Raw genomic sequence first — 25,683 nt, 5'->3', positions numbered from 1 at the left:
GTAGAAAATATCCATCAACACTAATCCAAAAGAGAATGTAGAATTAGTACACAAGGAAACATTATTCAGCCTTGTAAAGAAAATAAATCATTATCAAAAATATATAATTGCAACTCTATGACAATGATGATTATAAATGTTCAGAATAGAAAATATAGAGATAATAGCCAAATGATGGCCTGAGATTGGGAGAGAGGAGAAATAAAAAGGAGAGGAGAATTGGAAGATGGAAAAGACAGGAAATAAAGATAATCATCAAAATTCATTGTGTTTCTTTTTGGGTGACAAAAGTTTCATACAATTAGCTATGATGACAGTTGCACAATTATGAGCTCAAAGAGTTATTGGATTGTACACTTAAAGAGGTAAATTGTGTGTGTGTGTGTGTGTGTGTGTGTATTCTAACTCAATAAATCAGTTTAAACATGAAGTACAGCAGTGTTTCTTTAAAATAAACTTTTTAAGAACTGGCACAGTATGAATATTTAAATATATATTTGAAAATTTAAAATATCTGAAAAATTGCAGTGAGATAAATAATTCCAGTAGTGCTTTAATAAGTACAGCTATCACCTGTGTAGAGGATATCTTGAGTAAAGTGAATCCTTCAGGGGCTTCATCTTGATTGTGTTTCAGAGTTTTCATTTACAAAACTAAATTTGAACATGAGGACTCTACTAATTGTTTTGGTACATTTGAGCCTCCTTTCAGTGTTTAACTCTATATTCTATATGACAACTCTTACATTCATCATCATAGACTTAATCTAAATATTACTTATAAGAATTATACCAGCCTAAGAGTGGCCTAGTGGTAGAGTGCTTGTCAAGCATGCATGAAGACCCAGGTTCAATTTCTTGGTAACACATACATAGAAAAAGCTGGAAGTGGTACTGTGGCTCAAGTGGCAGAGCACTAGCCTTGAGAAAGCCCAAGAATAGTGCTCAGACCCTAAGTTCAAGCCCCAGGATTGTTAAAAATAAAAGAATTATTCAACTAAGTATTCGGCAATCTTTCTATTCATGTATTTTAGTATGTATATTCATATTTGTATAGGCTGACTTTTGTAACTCATATCCAATTTATTTCTATTAATATTCTAGAAAATATAAGCTTAAAGTGTTGATTTAATTAGGTATGCTTAGCAAAAGTTGTATTTCCAAATCTCTTTACTTCAGAGATTAAATGAAATGATATTTCTTTCATAGAATCATTGCCAACTACTTCATATATATCCTTTTATTCTCTGAACTTGTACATTCCTTCAGAAATGTTTGAGAATGTCTTGGTGACACATATTCCTTGAATGTTAAAGAAAACGCTAATGGAAAAAAATCTAATGAGATGTACCATGTTTAATGGAATTTTGCCATTTTTAATACTCTTGTTTCTTACTTATTTTCTCTATTTTATTTTCCATTCTTTCACTTAGTACCATCTAACTTACTGCCTAGTTTGATTTGAAGGCTGGGAATGGTCATGGTAGTTTGGTGAAGATTATTTTGAGAAAATTTATCATCATGAGATAATTTAGAAACTGACATTTAGAAATAAATAAATTCATAAGCATGTATTTAGTAAACATTGGCTTATACTTACAAACTTAGCAAGTCAGTAGACTTAGACCTGAAGCTTAAAGTCATTCCAGGCAGAAAGACTCCATCTACAATTAATTAGCAAAAACAAACAAAACCTGGGATAAATGCATGATTCAAGTAGTAAGAGTATATGAGAAAAAAGACTTGTGTGTATTGCTCAGGCCCTGTGTACACATACAAACACAAACACAAATGTAAATATAAAGGTTTAATCATTTAATCTTTTTAGTTACTTTGAATATGGGAAATATCCATTTAATCTTGGTATTTATATTTTCCCCACAAAATATGTAATGTATGGATAGAAAATTATTACAGTAACTTTTGCTCTTTAAGTGAATTAATAATAAAAGTCAAAAACCAAATGCCATTTATAGTGTCTTTAGAATTAAATCAATGAAAGAAACAGACAGACAGACAGACAGACAGGCAGACAGACAGACCGACAGAGCAGAGGAGGAGGAAGAAGAAATAGGAGAGATAGCATCTGGAAATACTGTATGAAAAGAGGACCCTATGCAGACAAAACTTTGGTGGCTATTTTTGAGCCTGTTTATAAATGCTGACTAGGCATATTTACATCATGACAAACAACAGATGGAAAAATCAATCAAGAGCCACAAGCTCAGGATGATTTCATTATAAAATAATCATTTGTTCATAATTATCCAAAAGGCTTAAAACCCTTCAGTGCATTCATAATAATATTTGTGTTACCTAAAAGTTTACATTTCATATGCACGAGAAAATGAATTATTCTAATATAATAAACACATAAAATACCTATGTAATTTTATAATTTCCAGGAATATATTTCACCATGAAACATTTTGCAGCTCTTTAACTATAATCTTCAAAGAAACAAACAAGCAAGAAACTAATACATATTTCCGGTTAACCAGACAAGACAGTGAGTTACTCTCACTTTTATGTCAATCAAAAACTTACTTGTGGTTTTATTTTAATTTTTATCTCTAGGAGGTATACTTAGGAGTTGCCACCTAACAAAGCAGTTTAGTAATACTGCACTTTTTGATCAACATTGCTTCCAACATTTTCACTCATCTCTCCCAAACCACTCCTTCCTGCCTTTTTCATAATTTTGTAGAATTCAAATTGAAATTTTAACTGAATTCCTCCATGTTCTCTTATTTCATCTACCCCTTTCTCTTTGTGTGTTTTTTAAAATAGTTACACATAACAAAATGTTTTAATGCATTTTAAGGGACCAATCAACTTAGCTAATATCTCTTCTCAGGACAAACAGCCTGTACTAGGCTGTGTTTGTATTGTTAATTGGTGGGAAACAAATGAAAAGATCAAGAGACTGGTTACACAGTTTTCACCTCTCAGAACCTTATAGTGCTTTTCCAGAAAAACACAGGGCATTGTTTTATCTCAGAGGAAAGATTAAAAGCTGAGAAGAATGACCTTTGGCTTTTGACATAAATTCTAAGATGTGAAATAGGATTCAGAAAGACTGTTAAAACCTCTAATTATCATTATATAGCAGAATAATGACCATGTATCTGCAGTAACTAAATACACATGGCCAATTTAGAATCATAACTATTCTCAGCAGCCTAGAGTCTACACAGTGAATGTGGAGATTCAGAGTTCCATCCACAGACTAAAGACTCAAATTGCTGGTTACCAAATGGTTTACAAGTGTGATATCATGAGGAACTAAGTCTTTACAAATGTAGAAAATTTGTTACCTCTGACATTTTCATAATCACCATTTGGAAGGTACTTTTTACAGGAATTACTTGTGACCTTGCAATTTTAAACCTTCTTAAGGAACAGAGGCAGATACTGTCTGCTATGCATTAAATTAGCTAAAATTATTATAAAATTTGGCACATCTATAAGGTTTCAGAAGCAAGAATATGTAGCTTTATTATTGAACATGGCCTTCAGCAGCAATTTATCACATTATCACTGCTAAACCAAAATTGGGCTTTTAGCCTAATTATGAAATAATGATTTTATAAAATATTATATCAGTCATAATTCATTTATGATTATAATAAAACATCAGATACATGCAATTACTGAGAACAAATCAAATCAGTAATTTTTAAATTACATTCAACTACACTTCCTGTGAAGGAATTTTAAATTAGAACCTGTGTACCAAATAAATGTGTAGTGAAGAATTAATAGCTCTTTTCAGTATATTATAGAAGTAGAAATTAAAAAAGTTTTCTGTGTCACCTATCAGATAGGCCTGATAAGTAACAAGTCATTCATGAGCCAGATAAAACACATCTATAAAACATTATTGCACCTTCTTTATATAAATTTCATAATCCTTAATAGACCTCCACAATGAAAAACAAAATGGAATTACACACACTCACACACACATCCTCTCAATAAGTTAATCATATTCTTGAGATTCTAACTCAGAAAAATAAGTGAATTTCACATATATGGCCATTCATGTCTGTCTTGAATGTAATGGGAAAATCTTAAAAGGAGAATTTTTGCTTGTCAATAGTATCTTATAATTTATTATTTTTGATGGTTCTCAATAATTTATTACCACTCTTGAAGTAAAGAGGCAAATGTTTTGTTGATGCTAATTTTAAAGGTGTATCCTAAATCAGTAATTTTTCAAGATCATCTTTAAAAACCATAATATTTTATACCTATCTTAGACTCTTAGTTAAAAACGGTCTCCTGAGAAAATGGATTCACCTTATTTTCCTGTGAGAGCTATGTGCAAAAGGAATAGATATTCACACATTCACTGCTGTGGGAAATGGTGGCCAAAATTTCCATCAAATATTAGCATGTCATCAGATTCATAGTATGAGACTAGAAAGAGGAAGAGAGGGAGGGAGAAGTACCATGAACTAAAAATGGTGACCTGTGTCAGAACTAGAGACCTTTGTGCCAGACATCCTCATCACAGATATGGAGCTCAGGAAATCAACAATATGCCTTAGTGAAAGGTGGGTACAGGAACATTAGGCCTCATTACCAAACTAAGGAAATGAGCTATCTAGAAAAATAAACAAGAAAGTAAGTATGGATCCTAAACTACTGAATAAATCTGTGATCATTATGTTATGTGGCATGGAGAGAGTCATACTCATGGAAATAGTTAAATCTACAGTAAGAATAGAATTGCTAATTGTTCCTTATTGTAGATTCAAATAATTCAAATCTGAAAATATGTGCAAACCTGACAAAACACTGATTTTGCTAACATATATTCAAATATAAACAATAAAATGAAGAACAATTATAAAACAAAAATGAGAAAAATTGTGGGAGAAATGTATGCAATTATCAGATGAACAACAGATAAGAATTTCACAGACTTAAAACAGTAGTCTTCAGGCTTCACAATTACTTTTTCTCAGGTACAGAATATTATTGATTCTTGTGAAAATATCAAAATAATGAAGGGACTGGAAGACTCTTAAGAAATTAAAGCATATATTAAAAATGAAAACTAAGACTATCAAACTTCTCAGCAATATTTTTAAAAATGAAGAAAATGACACATAACTGTGATTTAGAACGAAATTTCAACCCAAAGTACTACTAAAACGAGTCTGAACTAGACATTTTCAAATAGATGCCACCTCATGTAATTTTTATTATGTATATCTGTTTCAAGAACATCCTTTGAATATGTATTCTAAATCAGCATTTTCCTAAACAATGAAGATGACAGGGAAACCACTTGCAAAATTTAAAAAGAAAAGTAAAAATTTAAAAAGAAAAAACAAATAAGTAAAAATGAGAATTTGCAAGCCATTTTTGCTGACAAAGATTAGATTAGTGGTTACACATAGGACTAAAATGATCTGATCAAATGTGAAACATACAAGTTCAGCTCTTTAGGAGCAGGGACTCCATATGGTACAACGTGTTAGAAGATGGCAATGTAGAGATTTTGATAAATATACACTAGAAATGTGTCATAAACAGTATCAGCATACTGTTATGTTTATTTTTCATTTTTTCCTAAGATACATATAGCATTGTCACATGGAGCTTATAATTTTACACACTGTATAAACTCAGAGAATTGAAAGGCACACTACTTTATAGTAGGAATTTAAGCAGTATAAATGTAGCTAAGATTTCTGTTTCATCCCACTTGCCCAGTTTATTCAACTGGTAAAATTTATTAGCTGGTCATGAAGCTAAGAAAGTGCAATTATTACTATTACCAGCAAGAAGAGACTTTCAGAGAAACTTAAAATGAAATTCACTTTAAATTAATTTGATATTGCCCCAGAGTGTGAAACAGTAAGAGGCAAATATTTATGATGGCTAACAAATGAGAAAATATCACAGCTTTTTTCTTTCTATTATATTATAAAACAGAGTGTATATATATATGTATTAGCATTAAGACACTAATGTATGCTGCTTAAATTGAAATCACAACATTACATGGTTCTGCATTTCATAGCCTACAGAAAAACAACTCAAGGTAAGTAAGTGAATTCTACAAAACTCAAGGTGAGGAAATTCATGATAAGAGTCACTGGGACAGTTACTATTGCCCCTAGAAATCTTTAGATCCATTCTTAATATTTGCTGTAGATACATTCCTACTATGAAAGTGGTACAAGTTAGAGATGTAGCAAATATACATTTTGTGAACGATTCTTTATCCATAACCCTGCGTGTTATTGTGGAAGCATCAGAACACAAAGTTGCATTTCCAGCATTGAGCTTTGACTATACCTGAAAAGAATCTTGAAATAATTCACTGTAAATCTTCACAGTAAAGAAGCATCTGAACTCATTGTCTAGGTCTACAATTATAGCTAATGGCCTCTCTCTCTCTCTCTCTCTCTCTCTCTCTCTCTCTCTCTCTCTCTCTCTCTCTCTCTCTCTCTCTCTCTCTCTCTCTTTCTCTCAAAATATGAGGTGAGTTTGGCCCCTTTGTGAATTCTATCCTAAGCAAATTATCTAATGTGTGTATCTAGTGTAAACCATTTTTAAATGAAAACATATTATAAACCATCAACTTTTTCTCAAAAATAAGAGTTGAATAGAATACAGAAAAGCATTTTACTTTCAATCAAGCATCGATTCAATTAGGTGAGTGAGGCCTGGGAAGACATAGTTCCTCTCACAAGTACCTCCAACAATGCTTACAGCAGATGGACCTGAAACTCTCCTGACCTGAGCATCTCCTTCAGGATTTACAATGACATGGCTCCCCTTTTTAGCAAATTAAACCTTATGTCAGGGCTTAAAATTAAATCCAAACTCCGTCTCCTTCTGCAGAAGGAACAAATTGGCCCCACATGCCAGAAGTTGTCAAGCGTTGATAAGAAACAGCAAAGTGAGAGCTCCCCAACCTGCCAGGCATCACAGGGCCAATTCAGCTGGGATGAACCATCAATTCCACTTAAGGTTTGACGTAAAATGACTGGTAAAGTGTATATACATACATATATACATACATACACACACACACAAACACACACACACACATATATATATATATACACTGACTGGGTGCCAAAAGTTTTGATTTCTGTGCTGTGCATGCACATTATGGGGAATATGTTTTTTATTCCACTGTTACATGTTTGTTATGAGTCTTTTGCAAAAATTGCTCAAACCATAGGTAATAAAAATAAAAAAGTAAAAAAAAATCCACACAAATAGGCATGATTAATGCATAGAGCAATTTATTTATCTGTCCATATGATATGCATCATGTCGCTTTCTAGACATTTCGATACAGCAAAATATGTGGGTGTTTCTGTAATTCCCACAAATCCACTGGAGCAGCACGCCATGCTACAGAGCTGATCTAAAAGTCCTAGAAGAGAAAGTTCTTAGTGTTGTACTCTGATTCTTGCCAGGAATATCTCTTATATGCATTTCTTATGTGATGCTTGGCATTTGTGTCTACATTAAGCCTGGACAGGAATTACTACTCTGTAGGAACCTGAGTTTATGTCTTTCAAAGGAAAAAACTTCTAAGTACAGGCTCTGTTAATCATCTTAAAATGAGGTATGTGCAATGCTAACGTCCTGAGTAGCACTGTCTAATTTTGGAGAATATCTTGATTTTCACTTTAGTGTGATATTTTCAAATGTGTCACAAAATCCACTTTAAAACACTTCACAACCAGTGGAAAATATGGTAAGCTCCCAGATAAACCAGGGCTTTTTAGGGGGTCATATGTTCAGGATGCATTTCTAAAAGTGAATATACGATTCAACATTGTCAAGACAGTAGGGACACAGTTGCAAACTTTTTGTAGAAAGCCTGATGTATGGAAAATTTAGCAGTTCAAAATAGTTTGTATATGTGTATGGTTATCAAGACATTTGTTAAAATGTCTTATAAAAAACTCCTTTTGTGTCTATACATGTATATACTAAATTAGTTAAGGAAACAGTAATTTCAGAAACAAGAGAGCCAATTATCATAATAACTCTTTAAAAGGAAAAGAGGAAGTCAAAGCTTACAGTCCCTTTGTTTCTTGGCTCTTATGAGAAATGTTTTAAATAATTTAAGAAGAAATTTGATTTGATTCTCTAAGTGGCACTTTGATACTGTGAGTTAAATTTTTAGAAACTGTTATGAAAGTGAATATTCAGGAAACAAGATAGAAGAAAAAAGGAAACCACGTTCAATATATTATTAAAATAAATTTTTATAATTTTTTTCATTATCCTTTAGCTTTTATTTGGGATGAAATTTCAGGTTTCATTTATCCTGGCTTAAGAACTTACGAGCACAATAGAAATCGCATGTCATTTTGCAGTTATCTGGTTGAAAGTCAGATACGGATTTATATGAAAAAAGTTGATTCCGATCTTATAGGATGGTACAACTTCAACCTCAGCTCTATACTTTTTGGAGAGAAAGCATTTTCCGCTTGATTTTATGACAGAAATTTCAGTTTTCATAAATTAAAATATATACTTATTTGAGAAAGATGAAAAATCTAGTTGATTTCAAGACCTGCAGTTTTGTTTGCATTCATGTGCCTTTGTGTTTAAGGAGGACATACATATGTCCTCCTTAGAACAAATACATGAATTCTATAATGCTGTACTTATTGTGGTCTCTTTCTCAAATGAACTTCAATTCCAAATCACTTGTGGGGATGCAAATTGCCCCACAATTTCTTCCAGTTATTATGAAACTGGTAGGAGTTCTGTGGACCATTATCTTCAATGGCTCAACAGTCTAGGACCCAAAAACGTTAAAAAAAAATGGATCAGGGTTTTTGTTGTTGTTATTGTACCACAACTGTTTTTGAAGATCCCATTTAACACTTTTCAGAAGTTTAAATGGGAGTAAAAGCAATCTTTATCCCTGGTCTCCTCTTTGCCTTTAGGGTTAGATTCATTTGATCACATATTCTTCCTGTCTTCCTGGAAGTAAGTGGTGAACATTGGCCTCCTCATTAGCTGGATAGTAAAATGGAAATTGTGTATGTTAACAGAATTAAGACCAACAGGAAAAGAGAAAAGTCAGGAAATATGAAGCTGGGACTGAGACATACTCTCTGCAGATGAACTCCTTTTCTTTTTTGCTATTTTCCTAAAACATATAATTTCTTCATCTCACCTATGAGATTGACTCTCAATTGACATTTCAGTTCATTGTGATATCTTCACTTTTTGCTTCCCCCAACCAGACATAGGTCCTTAAAACTTTTATGATTAAACAAGTCTGCTGCTTCAAAATAGATCTAATCTGCTGTTTTCAGTGTATGTCCTACTACATAGCAGTCATGGATCTAGAATAAGATCTTTGGAAATTAATAACTTACTTATTTTTAACATTATATGGAATATATGTATATATTAGAGAGAAAGACATATATATATATAAAGAAGCATATCTACAAAATATTAAAATGTCATAACTTATATTCTCAAATTTACTATATATATATCTGGGGTAAGAGTATCTATGGGTTTGTATTAAAGTTAACTTAGTTTATATCTTGATATAAGTAGGCATAATTTTCAAAATATCCTGCTAGAAGGTAATACTACTACTTTTTTAATTTTTAGAGTATGCATTTAAATGTTCTATTTTATAAATATACCATATTCCCCATCTACAGATGGAAATTCAGTAAATTTACAGAAACAGTAGATTTTAATTCAATCAGGACTAGTAAAATTTCCATTAGTCAAAAATTTTCTATCCTATCCCTTCCCATCTTCCTCTTCCCTTTCCTCTCCTGCTCCCTGTCTTTCCTTGTCTCTTGTTTTCTGTGCCATTCCATTTCTCTCTATGTTTGTATTCATCAATGTTATTTCTCTAATTACATGTTTGAAATTTATGGGAATTCTGCTAAAGGAAAAACACTTTAGGGAATACAAAAAACGATAAACTTGTGTTCTTCCTGTTTCACATAATTTTTATTTATATACTCCCCACTTTGCCTACAAGTTTCTTACAATATCAAATTAAAATAGTTGCTTCTTGGAAAGACAATTTTGTTTTGTGTGAGTTGTCAAAACAGGCAAATACATTTCTGTAAATAGTGCAAATCCTGCTTTAAATAAGTTTTGCCAGAATACAAGTGACTGTTTTAGCAACTAGGTTTCCAGGCAGGCTAATCCATTACTTCTCAGTTAATCTCTGCATTATGACCCTAAATGAATATCTAGACAGAGCTACTTTGATTACTGATGCCACAAGAAACAACTTTGTTGCTTAATTTGGCAAGTTAAAACAAACAAACCAACAAACATAGACTGTCTTAAAATACAAACAATATTCTTGATCAGATACAATCAAATTGGATGACTATGTTATAAATAACAAAACTATTTTGTCAACAAGAATATTTGAATATTTTTGGTGATAGGCAAGTATGTCAAGAAAGCATATCTGGGCTGGGCACCGTGGCTCATGCCTGTAATCCAAGCTACTCAGGAGACTGAAATCTGTGGATCGCAGTTCCAAGCCAGCCTGGGCAAGGCAGCCTGTGAGGCTTTTATCTCCAGTTAACCACAAGAAAACCAGAAGTGGCCCTGTGACTCAAGCAGTAGGATAATATAGTCTTGAACTGAAGAGGTCAAGGACAATGCCCAGGACGAGAGTTCAAGTCCCATGACTGACAAAGAAAGAGAGAGAGAGAGAGAGAGAGAGAGAGAGAGAGAGAGAGAGAGAGAGAGAGAGAGAGAGAGAGAGAGAGAGAGAGACAGAGAGAGAGACAGAGAGAGAGACAGAGAGAGAGACAGAGAGAGAGAGACAGAGAGAGAGAGACAGAGAGAGAGAGACAGAGAGACAGAGAGACAGAGAGACAGAGAGAGAGAGACAGAGAGAGAGAGATAGAGAGAGAGAGAGAAAAGAAAGTAAATCAATTTATGGTAAGAATTTTTTAAATCAAAATTTTCTTTTTAAGTCTTAATGCAGTCAAGATTCTTACAGGCAGTAGATGGGACCATTTGAGAAAAAGTTTAATGAATTTATTATGTTCAAAGATACAGGATTAGGGGTAAACCTAAAGATAAGGATAAGGATCAAGGTTGAAGGCTAATTCAGACAATACATCCATGACACCTCCATTTCAAGAGTAAAAGCTGCATGCAGCTTTTTATTCCAAATATACAAGGTGCAAAATTATGTCACAGTTCTGGACCCAGACAAAAAGCAAGAGTCTATCTGAAAAATAACCAGAGCAAAAATAATTGCCAGGGACATGGTTCAATTAGTAGACTACCTTCCATACTAGTATGAAGCACTAAAGTCAAACTCTTGTCTAGCCAAACTTAACAAGGAAATGAAAAAGCAAAAGAAAAAAAAATCAGAAATAAAAGATACAGGCTAATGGCCAAGTGTAGAGCAACCCTCAAGAAAAGCTTGATGGAATGAGAAGAGAGGTTTATATCAACAGCCTCAAGTATGAGGATTACAGGAAAGAGGTAGGTTTTGATCCTACAGAGGGTCATCTCAGCAGGAGAAGATACCGGCTCAGGTTCTTGTACTATTAGTTAAAGGGGCCTCAAGGTCACAAGGATATAGGGAAGGCAATTCTCTGAGGAACATATTCTCCTGCTGGTTGTCCCCAGACTGAGCATGCCTTAAGCAAAAGAGCAGGAGTCTATGTTTTACGTGAGTCAATGTTCTGAGCCATGAAGCATACAGGGTATATTTGAGCAAAGGAAAGATGCACAAAGAATGATTTTCATTTGTACGTACTTTTATTCATGGACACTTTAAAGTCACAGTGAGTGATTGATTTATGGAATTTTGTTACATCCTTTTCTGAGAATTTTATGTCCATGTGCCATACCACCTGACCTGCTGTTTATTCTTCATTTTTATTCTCCCATTAATCAGATTAAAAAAAAAACTGAGACACAATACAACAAACTGAAATATCCTGGCTACGCCTTCTAGCTGGAAGTCTCAACTTCTATATAATACATCTAATCCATGCTGGGTACTTGTCTCAAAGCCCTTTTAATTACCTCATTGATGTAAGTGGTTCTTTTAGCTCAAATGATAGACATATTGTTATCTATTATAAACACTAAGTATATTAATACTATACTCAAAATACATAAACTAACATACATTTTATTATTTTGTACTGGACTTCTTTGGAGAAGAAATTATGCATTGGTTATATGAAATTAATAATTACCTGAATATTATTTATTGAGTATGGAAACTGTAGGCTAAATGTAAATTTCATCCTTGCAGAATATGGGTAAAAGCATTCCAAGAAGAGAAAAAAATATAACCTTGTACATAAATCCATACATGTGCATTTAATGCTTGCTTTGAGGAAAGAAAAGTATTTTTGTATTATGTTATGTTTTGGATATTCAAAATATGTCAGACCAGAAAATGTTACTAATTCTAGAGGTCGATATCAGATGTTTAAAATCTACATATTATGTCAAAAACAATTTATAAAAATCATAGTGAAATATTAAGTAAGGAGATACGGTGATCCTATTTGCAATTTTTTTTGCTGGGCTCTGTCCCTGACCTCTTTAGCTCAAAGCTTGCACTCTACCACTTGAGCCCCAGTGCCATTTCTGTTGGGTTTTTTTGTAGCTAATTGGAGATAAAAGTCATGAATTTTCATGCCTGGGCTGGCTTTGAACCAAAATCCTCATATCCCAGCCTCCTGAGTACCTAGAATTACAGGCATGAGCCACTGGTGTCCAGCTCCTATTTGCATTTTAGAACCATAATGTTGAAGGCAGTATGAAAAATTAGCAAAACTATATTGGACAGACATTTTAAAAAGCTAATATTTATCTAGAAACACTCATCCTCAAGTGGAGAATAATTATTCATACCAAGACTAAATGCTTTACAACTGTGTCAGGTTTTATCCATCTTCTCTCTTCAAATTTTGACCATTCTTATGACACATAAGGTTGTTTTCTTCACTATTTTGTTTTTATTTTTCTTTAATTGCCATAAGTTTTGTAAAGTTTGGAAGTGTGTCTGAGCACACTATAGTGATCGCTATCCTTTACAGGATCTGTGAAGAAAATGACAAATTATCTCTTAACAGCAAATAAGTCTTTTGCTATCCCTTGATCTGGCACTGAGTGAATGGTTTCTACATCCTAGATAATCAAGAGGCTGCTACTGCAATAGGAAAATCTAAAGCAAATCATAGGACCTGCTGATACAGTTTTATTCTTGCATAGTTTATGTTTTTTGTTTAAGAATGACTTATAAATTCATTCTCTAAAAGCAGTTTTATTTAAGAATACTGGACTGAATTTCTATGACGTCTACCACATGCCTTTTGGAAAAGGCATTGCATGGAATCTACAATGAGACTTAGAGTTTACATGCTTAAAACAGGTGAAGTGTGAGTTTATTTCTTACTAATTTAAGAGAATATGGAAATTGATTAGAAATGAACTTATACCTTGTGTAAACATTAATATTAATTACAAGAAAAAGAAGTATGTTTCTTTTATAAGGACATATTTTAGAACCTGTATATTTATGAAAATCAATAAAGAAGATGAGAGTATGTTTTGGTATGATTCCACAGAAAGAATGGAAGTTGCTCTAAGTTTATCATGCAGGCATTTCTGTATGCAATGCATAAAACAGCGAGGATGGATCTTATATTAACTACGGGGAGCTTACTTTCCTACAACAGTAATTGTCTTAATGTCTGTTTTAATCAGTATTAACTACTAGCAATAACATGCTTTTAATTATGTTTTAAGTGAGCCCTTTATTGGACTGTTTTGGGAAGCAGATTAGTCAAAAGGAACTGTTAATCAAAAACATGTTACTGGCACAAAATAAATGTTCATTTAAGGAACCATTTGAAATAAACGTGGCTCATTGCCTCTGACAACCTGCAAGGACACCAGAGTCTCCTGAGGATAACTTCTTCAGTACTCGCCTGGATACGCCTTGCTGCTCAGAAGTTATAAGGAGAAACATTAAGCAGTTTAGGTCATTCATCAGCTAACTTTTACTACTGTACTCAAGAAAATGAGCCTCCTAGGAACTTCACAGCAGATCTATTCCTTCATTAGCCAAGTAATATTGAGAGAGATGTTCCTGTCACTTCCAATGGAGAAATCTATTGCGCTGAATTTCAGTGGTATTATTTTTTGTCTACAGGCTGTCTTTTCAAATTCCAAGTAGTTAAGCTGAAAAACTAGCATAATTATATTTGAACATTTTTTGTATATATTCATTTCCTTTTATTGTGTGAATCTCTGACTAGAATGTACCACTGGGAAAGATTATATATTTTAGGCTGCTATCTAGACAGGGCACTGGGCTTTCTCACTATTACCCTCTATTAGCAAGATACAAATTGAAATACATTGTTGGAAAGTAACTTAGAACTATTGAATTGGAAATTTAATTCCTCACTTTTAAAACAAAACAACATGGAAAATTTTGATACTTTGGTGAATGCATTAATTTTAAGGTTTATGCATATGTATTCATTGGCAAGTTTATCCTTAAGCTTCTTTACAACTCACCATTCTCTTCTGTCCTGTATTTCTGCAGGTCATAAAAACAAAAATACTGTGACACTTCTGGAAAACTCCTCCCTTAATACTCATCAGTAGCTCTTTATATTTTTTTTAAATTCAAGCCTTAACATACGTCTATTCTTTCTTGCGAAGACTATTATAGCTGTAAATTAATTTTTTTAAATTGGTTTTGTTAGGTCATCACTAGGTCTGGTATACAACACACAGGCAGATATTTTCTGAAGATTTTAGCACATACTTCTTTCAATAACTGATCATATGTTCCATGTGGATCTGTAGGAATGAAAACAGCACAGCTTTCTTATTGTGTCAGTAGAGTTTAGGTTTTTAGCTGTTTCTTTTTATCTCAAGGCAAATATTGATCTAATATAGGGTTAGGGGAACTCAACAAAATCATCTGAATATCATGCTATGATATATAGTTACCATTCATTGCATTTATAAAAATTACTTCCATATCTAGTCTCTACATATGAGTTTTTATTTCTTTCTAAATTATTGTTCAGGTTGTAGTTTTTGATAGTTAATTGGAGATAAGAATATTACAGATTTTCTTTTCTGGACTATCTTCCTTAAGACTCTGCCTCTGGAATAGCTAAAATTCCAACTATGTTTTGACATTTTTAACAAAAGTATATTAACTCCATGCTAACTTCAAATGCTTGATTCTTCTGTCTCTGTCACCTGAGTGCTGAAAACAACAGGTATGTGTCACTATGCCTGGCCTCTGTATTTATTTTTGACTTTTGAATAAAAAATTATGAAACATAAATGGATGTGATAGGCTTCAACTGTTGGTCACTTTGTGCTGGGAGCAGCTGGCCAGAAGGCTAGTGATGTGGTGATCCTGCATTCCCAATAGGAAAATGAAAAGCTTTCCATTTCCTCACTCAGGAAAGATAAGATATTCCAATATCTTAGAATATAAAAAAGTATTCCAATCAGGAGACAATTAAAGAAACTCAATATTCTCAAAAATGATTTCTCCAATTGGGTAAAGGCCAAAACATCAAGAAATTTAGTCAGAAAAAGCAAAAGTTGGTCAAGCTAAAAACAATCCAGTGAGTCTTAGAAATATTAGGCTTAAGAAAAAAACAAAAAGCTTGTTGACTATAGGGCACAGTGTGAAGAATAAATGTTATCATACTGGCAAGAAGACTCTAGAAGTTGCAACTCTATTGAGTGCGGGACAAGAAGGAGGGAGACATAATGGTAATATAACTGGGATGATGTTATATTCCTATGAATGTTAGAAGTTCAAGAAAGCTTTAAGACATCTCCATGGATTATAATTACTTCACACCCTAATATTTCCACAAAAAATAATGACTTACATTAATTGAGCTCCTGATGTGTGCCATTCTGGTACAAAGTGTGCTATACACATTACCTTATTTAATTTTCTCTCTAGGTAGCACTGATTTTTGTCCCAAATGATAAGCTGTAGAAGAATAAATAGACCTAGGGCTTTAGCTCAATTGTAAAGCAATTGCTTACCTAGTATGTGTGAAGCTGTGGATTTGTTCCTCAGTATTACAAAAGGAATCTAAAAAAAAAAATACAAAAGGTCAAATAATGTATTGATTACATGACAGAGAACAGACTAGTACCTAGGTATCAAACCCAAACACAATTAAGAGAAAGCTCAGAGAAACCTCTCAGACCTACATCAGATGTTCTACAAACTAGAAATAAGTTTTCATTAGTCACATATAATGGACAGTGATTTCATTCCTAATTGCTTGGGAAGAAGAACTTATTCATCTTACACTTGCTTTTAAGGCAATTGGATTCCAATTTAGAAAATGATTATCTGTGCCTATTACTTCCTAGATATATTCTACATTTTCCTATAATAGATTTAAAGTTTTTTGTTTCATTCTGAGTTCTTTGAACTACTCAGTGTTGATTTTTTATATGATTGTGCCTGTACTGAGGCATGAATTTGGGGCTTGAAATTCTTGCTCAGCTGTTTCACTCAAAGCTGGCATGCTACCATTTAGAATACTTTCTCTGCGGGCATTTTGTTAATTATAAACGAGTCTCTTGTATTTGCCTTCTATGCTACTTGTGTACCTAAAATCATGATCGTGAGCCACTATAGCTCCATAGTGTAATATGAAGACCAGTACTGTAATACCTATTGCACTAGTCTTTTAACATATTATTTCTTTGGTTACTTATGATATTTTATCATTTTTCTATAGTTTTTTATATATTTTATGAAACATTACATTGGAACTTCAATGGACATTACAATGAATCTCTAAGCAATTTTTGAGAGTATGATTCTCTCACAATATTAAATCTGTCAATTCATAAACATTAGGAAGTCTATCTTTATTTTTTATTCAGTAATTTACAGCTCTCATGGAGGATTTTATTTTCTTGTATAAGTCTGTATATGGATTTTTATTATTTTTGAGGCTATTGTGAATAAATTGCTTTCCTGACCTTTTTCTTAGCTTGTATATCATTGATATACTGTATAGAAAAGCTACTGATTTTGAGTGTCAATTTATTTACCTATTTTTATTTATATTTTTTATTTATTTGTTTTTGCCAGTCCTGGGCTTGTGCTCTGACACTGAGAACTGTCCTTGGGTTTTCTCAAGGCTAGAGCTCTACCATTTGAGCCACAGCATCACTTCTGGCTTTTTCTGTGTAGATGGTACTGAGGAATCAAACCTGGGTCTTTGTGCATGCTAGGCAAGCACTCTACTGCTAGGCCAAACTCTCAGTCCCCTGTGTCACAATTCAATATACTTCTGTCTTTGAAAGCATGTATTAGATCTAGAAATATAATTTTTGTGTATGTCTATAGATTCTATTAAGTAGAATCATACCATCTGCAACTGGACAATAATAGAGCCCATCTCAGCAATATTGACAACTTCAATTCCTCAACCACATTACTAACAGGTAATCCAAATCAAAATATAAGAAAGCAAATATAAAAAGTCTGCATATCTAAACAGCATCAAATGGCCACATCTATACAGTATTTCATTTGACAATTGCACAGTAAACATACTATTCAGGTATATATGGAACTTGTTTCAAAATAGATGACATTTTAGAACATATGTCAATTTCTTTATAAAACTAGATTATCAAAACAACTCCTTGTTTTTATAAGAGTATCATGAGATTAAAATAAACTCTATAGCAACAGACAGTATAAAAATGGAGATTTCTCAAAATATTTTGATGTTATTTTCTATTAATTTTTTCCTTGGTACTATAAAGCAGATATGCAGAGGAGTCACAGTTATATAAGACACGTAAAGAGTACATTTATCCTTGGACAATGCCCATCTTCCTTCGTTCTCTCCCAGTTTTTCCCTTTCATCCTATCTACAAGCTGTATGGTTCAACTTGTCTAGCAAGTACCATTTGTCTAGGAAGTTCCATTTCCTGGAATTCATTTTGGTAAATATTATTTTATTTGATCAGAAGCATAAAGGCATTGCTCCTGTGTGTTGCTAACATAAGAATATCCTTCTTTGATAATGAAAGACCTAGTATACCAAAAAAAAATCTATCCTTAGCTAAAAGAACAGTGCTGGAGGAAAGTCAATACCAAATTTCAGATGCTATTACAGAGCTATAGTAATAAAAAGTTCTTGAAACTGACACAAGAACAGGCCAGAGAACCAATGGAATAGAACTGAAAAACCAGAAATAAATGCACAGGTGTATAGATGACTAATCTTTTATAAAGGAGACAAAAAAATAGGATAGAAGAAAGACAATCTCTCCACCAATGGTGCTGGCAGAATTGATTAAGCACCTGTAGAAAACTAAAGTTGGATCGCTACCTGACATTCTGCACCATAATTAATTCCAAATCAATCAAAGACCTTGTGGAAAACAGATCCAGAAAAATTTACAGGAAGCAATAGGAGATACACAAGAACTCCTTGGCACAGGTTGAAACATTCTTAATAAATATCTAGAAACATCTGAAGAAACTAGGAATGCATGGAACATTCCTTATTATGATAAAGGCTGGATATGACAAAACCACAGCTAGCATTATATTTAATGGCAAAAAGCTAAAGCCATTTCCTCTAACATCAGGAATGAGACAAGGATGTCCTCTCTCTCCATTACTCTTTTACATAATATTAGAATTGCTAGCCAGAGCAATAAGGCAAGAAGCAAGCATAAAGGGGATCCAAATAGGGAAAGAGGAAGTGAAACATTCTCTCTTTGCAGATGACATGATTCTGTATTTAAAGAACCCTATAGACTCCACTCCCAACCAAGCTTGAGCTGATTCAAAACTTTGGCAAGGTAGCAGGGTATAAAATTAACCCTCAAAAAACAACAGCCTTCCTTTATGCCAACAATGAGAGGAATTAGGCAACAATCAGGAAAGCAACTCCTTTTGCAATAGCCTCAAAGAAAATAAAGTACCTAAGAATTAACTGAACTAAGAATGAATAGGAGCTTTTTGATGAAAACTTTAAAACCCTGAAAAAGAAAATTAAAGCAAAACTGAGGAAATAGAAAAACCTCCCATATTTCTGGATTGGAAGAGCCAACATAGTGAAAATGGCATTCTTGCCAAGGTCATTCTACAAATTCAATGCAATACCCATCAATATCCCAAGATCATTCGTTAAAGAAATAGAAGAGGCAATCCCAAATTTCATATGGATTAATAAAAGACCCCACATAGCAAAAACAATTCTTAGCAGAAAGAACAGCGCAGGAGGAATTTAAATACCAAATTATAAACTCTTTTACAGACCTTGGTACTGGCACAAGAACAGGCTTGAAGACCAGTGGAATAGAACTGAGAACCCAGATATTAACCTGTCGCTTCTGCCTCGACCAGCAAGGAAGACGCAACACAGGATTCTTCTCCAAGTGGTTTATTCAGGAACCCTTAACAAGCTTCTTCCTTTCTCCTTCTTTCTTCTTCTTCTTCTTTTCTTCCTGGACTATCCCTGGTCTTATATGACCTCCGCCTAGCCAATCCTGAAAAGCCACGTGGGAGATGCCGATAGGGCCAACTACGCGGAAGCAAGCCAGAAGCCAAAACTTAGCCATATAAGGAGTTGTTTTCACAGAGAGCACTCGCCATCGGGATGGCGGAAGGTGGAAACCGGCGCCATCTTTAAGGCGCGGCCCTCGCAGCTCCCCATTAACCCACTGACCTATGGCCAGTAATCTTTGATAAGGGAGCCAAAAAAAACTAGAATGGAAGAAAGACAGCCTCTTCAACAAGTGGTGCTGGCAGAGCTGTTTAAGCATCTGCAGAAAACTAAAGTTGGAACCTTCTTTGTCACCCTGAACCAGAATTAACTACAAATGGATCAAAGACCTGGAGGTAAAAGCTGACACACTGAAAACTTTACAAGGAATAGGAGACACATTAGGTCTCCTTGGCACAGGTCAAAACTTTCTTAATAAAGACTCAAAACACAACAAATCAGAAAAAGTCTGGATAAGTGGGACTGAATTAAACTGCAGAGCTTCTGTATGGCAAAGGACATAGCTAGCAAATTAACTAGAAAGCCCACAAAGTGGGAGAAGTTCTTCACTAACCATACAACAGACAAAGGCCTCATATCTACAATATATCAACAGCTAAAAAAATTGAATCACTCTCAAACTAATCTCCAAAGAAATAACCATCCCATTAAAATCTGGGCCAAAGACTTAAAGAGAGTCTTCTCTGAAGAAGAAATAACAGTGGCCCATAGAGACAAGAAGAAATACTCAACATCTCTGGTCACAGAAGAAATGCAAATCAAAACAACTCTAAGATTCCACCTCACTCAAGTTAAAATGGCATTGATCAAGAAATCTAATAATAACAGATGCTAGCAGAATGTGGCCAAGAGGGATCACTACTACACTTTTGGTGGGAGTGCAAACCACTATGGAAACAGTATGGCAGTTCCTCAAAAGACTAAATGTAGAAGTCCCCTGTGACCCAGCAATTATACTACTTGGCATTTATCTACTCATCCAGAAACAAGGGCATACTAAATCCACTAGCACAAAGGTGTTCATTGCAGCACTATTTACCATAGGAAAAATATAGAACCAACTCAGATGCCTCTTAGTTGATGAGTGGATCAACAAGATGTGGTATTTATACACAATGGAATTCTATGCTGCTGTCAGAAAGAAAGACATCACCCCATTTGTAAGGAAATGGATAGACTTGAAAAAAATCATATTGAGTGAAGTAAGCCATGCTCAAAGGAACATAAGCTCAATACTTTCCCTCAATGTCATAATCAGTAGAAATCTTGGACTCTCCTAAAAGAGGAGCAATAGGGCAAAAGCTTGATACATAAGGCCATATAGGATGAGGCTAAATGATAGGAACTCCAGGATAAAGAAACAAAAGCCATATAATGAGTGATTGTGGTCCTTAATGTACTATGTTATCTGTCATCTCTTTTCTGTCCCTTGGTTTTCTTATATTGTTACAGTATTTCACTTTGTTTTCTGATATATTTTTATTTGGTTATTAGAAATCAGATAGGGAGGGGGGGAAAACAAGATGAGGGTGGAGTGGGAGGAGGGAAATTGGGACCAAGACATGAGAAATGATATCAATGTTTGTGAAGTAATGCACCTTCTATTTGGTGAATACAATGTAACCCTTCTATTAATTAGAATAAAAATATATGGAGAAAAAAAAGATCCAGAACCACAAAAACAAAAACAAATCCTCAAAGAAACAAACATCCCATTAAAAAGTGGGCTAAAGACTTAAAGAGAGTCTTCTCTGAAGAGGAAATAAGAATGACCAATAGACACATGAAGAAATGCTCAACATCTATGACCATAAAAGAAATGCAAATCAAAACAACTTTTAGATTCCACCTCACTCCAGTTAGAATGGTCATGGTCAAGAAATCTAAGAACAACAGATGCTCCTGTGTGGCCAGGAGGGAATGCTACTACACTGTTTGTGGGATTGTTAGTTTATTCATTCACTCTGGAAAGCAGTATGGCAATTCCTCAAAAGACTAAACATAGAGCTCCCCTATGAGCCAGAAATCCCACTCTTGGGCATTTACCCAAATGTCCATTAACAAGGACGTATTAAAGCCACTAGCACAACAAGGTTCATTTTGGCATTAATTCTTTTTTTTTCTTTTTTATTTATATTTTTTATTGTAATTAATAAAAGGGTTACATGATATTTGCCAGATAGAAGGTGCATTAATTCACATATATTGATACCCTTTCACATGTCTTGGTCCCCATTACCCTCCCCTCCACCCCCCCGTCTTGGTTTTCCCCTCTTCCCTATCCAATTTCAAACAACCAAATACAAAAAATCATTTTGGCATTAATTCTAAGTTATAGAACCAACCCATATATTCCTAAGTAAGTGAATGGATCACCTTTCTGCAGTCAGAAAGAATGACTTCCATTTACAAGGAAATGGAATGGCTTGGGGAACATAGTTTCCATGATTACCTACACATGTAATAATTAGTATATATCTAGGACTCTCCTAGTAGAGGATCACAATAACTCCAAACCTATGTACATTTGGCCAAGTGAAATGAACTCTAGCATATGGAAGGAAGAAGTTTATCTCTGTGCTTGTTTTGTTTAATGTACTATGTGAAGTTATTTTTTTCTCTTTTTTAGCCCTTAGAGTTTATCTCATGTTGTTACTATTTCTAACTTTGCTACCTGGTATATTGTATACACATTTATTTATGTATTTGAAATAAGTAAAGGAAGGGGAAACGCAAGATGATTGGAAAGGATAGGGGAGTTATAGTGGGACAAAACATGAGAAGTGGTATCAGTGTTCAAGAATTATATGCCAACTACCAAATGAATGCAACTGTGACCCCTCTATAAGTTACCCCGATAATAATATACAATGTTAAAAACTAGTATCCTCCTTTAGTCTCACTATGTGTGAATGCCTAGAGTACTTTATAATTTATTATGTCCTAGTATATTTTAGATCTAGCTTCTAAAAATGAGAGAAAACATGTACCATTTATCTTTCTGAGCTTGGCTTATCTCACTTGGCCTGATATATGTCTATACATTTCCCTGCAAATAATATAATATTATTCTTTCAAATGGCTGTATAAAACTCCATGTGTATATGTATCACATTTTTTGGATCCACGCATTTATTGTATGGCATCAGTGTTGGTTCTATAACTTGGCTATTGTGTATAGTGCAGCAATGAACATGGATGTGCAAGTGCCATTATAAAATCATGGCTTGTAACATTACTAGTAGAGGCCCAGGAGTGGTATGGCTGGGTCATAGGGAAAATCTGTTTGTAGGTTTCTCAGGAACCTACAGATTGCTGTACTAGTTTACATTCTCACCAATGGTACAATAGGTTCCTTTTACTCCTTATCCCCACTAACATTTGTTGTTGTTCAAATTTACAGTGTTGGCAGATCAAATCTGGGTGAGATGGAATCCTAGACTTGTTTCTATTTGAATTTCCTGTATGGCCAAGAATGTTGAACATTTCATCATTTCTTTGTTTGCCCTCTTAACTTCTGAGGACTCTCACCGTAGTTCCTTTAACCACTTATTGATTGGTTTCTCAGCTTCAGGAGGGGGCAATTTCTTGAGCTCCTTGTATATTTGGATATTAGGACTTTGTCTTCTCTATTGCTGATAAAACTCTTCTCCCAGGGTGTTGGCTATTTTTCTAGTCAAGTAACTGTCTTTTACTGAGCAGAAACTTCTTATTTTGATGTAATCACATTTGTCAATTCTATATACTCTGTCCTTTGGACTCCTTCCAAAAACTGTGCCTATATCTATAAGTTCTAGTATTTCTTCTGCTCTCTCTTGCAATAATTCAGTTTCAGGTGTGATGTTCAGGTCTTTGGTTCATTTTGACTTGATATTAGTGCATGGTGATAAACACAATCTAAGATCAATATCAGTTTTCAACATGATGATGCATAATTTTCCTAACACCAATTGTTGACAAGTCTAGTTTTATCCATATTTATATTTGACTCCCTAATCAAGTATCAGATGATTTAAAGAATATGGTTTTATTTCTGGATTTCTAGTGTGTTCCCTACATCTTTGTGTCTATTTTGACAGTACTGATTTTGTTATTATAGCTGTGTAATAGAGCTTAAGGTCTGCATTCCTTTTCTTTCTTTTTCTTTCTCTTTCTTTCTTTCTTTCTTTCTTTCTTTCTTTCTTTCTTTCTTTCTTTCATTTTTGCTTTCTTGCTTTCTGTCTTCCTTCCTTCCTTCTCTTCATTCTTTCCTTCCTTCCTTTCTTCCCTCCTTCTTTCCTTCCTTTATTTTCTTTCTTTCTTTTTCTTTTTTCTTTTACTAGGCCTAGAATTGCTTTGGCTATTCTGTTGCATGTGAATTTTTAGATTGATTTTTCTATTTCAATGAAGTCATTCACTTGGGATTTTGATGGAGATTGTATTAAATTTGTGCATCATTTTTCACATCATGTCCATTTCCATAATATTAATTCTACATTTCCATGAACATAGAATGTCTTTCCAATTTCTGATACATGTTTTATTTCTTCAAATATTTGTAGGTTTTGCTATGACTATCTTCTGCTTCATTGGTTAGGTTTTTTTTCCCTTATTATTTTGAAGTATGTTCATTTTACTCCTAGATTTTCCAAGCTTTAACATGAATATATGCTGGATTTGGGGGAGGTGGTTTCTGCATCTATGATCATGTGGTTTTTGCCTATCACTTCATTTATGTGTATTCTAAATTTCTTAGATGTTTGTTTCAATATTTGCTTTGGCATCTCTAGGTTTTCACAAGGATCTCTCTAGAAGTACTTCTTTTCAGATTCAGTCTGGAGTTTGGCATGCCTCTGTCTACTGAGTTTGTCTCTCTTGAGACTGGTAACAATTTCTATTTTTTTAATAATAGGTGTTCAAATAGGTTTTCAGTACCTTTAGGGTTTTTTTTATTTTTCTCCCACACATATCTGGATTATGTGAACCTATGGCCAAATCTCCATGTTCTGACAATCACTCATATATTTTATGGTCTACAGAATAAATTTAATATTGCACTGAGGATTATCTCATGTATTCTCAGAGAGAATGATATTACCCTGAAAGAGGCAATACTGAGATCCTCAGGGAATGATAACAATGCGATACTTAATATAAAACTCAGACATATATTCAGTAAATAATCACATATATAGTGTTTATATATACTAAGATGCAAGGAGGTCTTCAATAGAAATGTCTACAGGCCTCTTATGGGAGCAAATATGGAAATAAGATTGAGAAATGCTATGATATTCTATTACATTCAAAGATGAAGCAAAAAGTCAACATATGATATAGATTACATAATAGTTTCTACAATTACTCGGTCTCAAGTCTTGTTTTTTAAAACAAGATGTAATAGCAGTGTTTGGTCTGAAGAAGGGTTGTCTCATCTCTTCAGAGAACAGAAAGTTTTTCAGCATCATCCTATGAGGTGTTTTCCCAGGAGGATTATTTCTGCATGAATAGTGCCTGAATGCACATGTGGATCCTACTTTTCTATAGGTATATCAACAATTGTTGATTCACTTCTCACTTTTACCTGACATGAGCTTATTTTTACATCTTTGAGTTCATAGAGAGTAAAAATAGAATGTAAACATAAAGGCTGATCATTAGTGGCATGCAGCTTTGATACAACTGTTAATTCTGTCTTTTATTTACTTACATGAAATTTGTGCTTGTATAATCTCTGATAAAAGCATCTTTGTGAGCAAAAAGAGTAAACAAAGGGAAAGAGACTTATATACCACCTGCAAAAAATCAATACTCTTCTTATGTCTAAGAATGGAATAAGCTAGCATTCCGTTATAAAGTAATACAATTTAAATAAGAATATTTTAAGAGTTTCAGAAATGGTAATACAAGCATCTACCTGAAAGATGGGTACAAGTGTCGTGTAACTTTAGTCATAGATTCTTATGAGATTGAGACCTACAAGTTTGTGCTTTGAAGATGGACCAAGGAAAAAAATCCACAAGGCTTCTCCAATTAACCAGAAAGACAAAACCTAGGGTAGAGTTGCAGCTTAAGCAATAGAGCACCAGCTTTGAGAGAAAAAGACAAGTGATGACATAGTGTTT

General features: G+C 33.8%; 1 long non-coding RNA gene across 1 annotated transcript in view; it reads right to left on the bottom strand.

Moving 5' to 3' along the window:
• Window positions 1-1,609: 1,609 nt before the first annotated feature.
• The window catches only part of LOC150056400 (uncharacterized), a 105,686-nt gene continuing 81,612 nt past the window's right edge, over window positions 1,610-25,683 (bottom strand). The window contains exons 2-3 of the long non-coding RNA XR_016537320.1: window positions 16,071-16,119; window positions 1,610-1,663 (exon numbers count right to left, since the gene is read on the bottom strand). This is a non-coding gene — a long non-coding RNA (uncharacterized LOC150056400). The remainder of the gene's footprint in view (window positions 1,664-16,070; window positions 16,120-25,683) is intronic.

Source organism: Megascapheus bottae, chromosome 12, assembly GCF_031878675.1.
Source record: "Megascapheus bottae isolate mThoBot1 chromosome 12, mThoBot2.hap1, whole genome shotgun sequence".
In the NCBI taxonomy this organism is placed as follows: Eukaryota; Metazoa; Chordata; class Mammalia; order Rodentia; family Geomyidae; genus Megascapheus; species Megascapheus bottae.
Note: the sequence above shows the minus strand (reverse complement) of the source record. Positions and strands in the feature narration are given on the sequence as shown.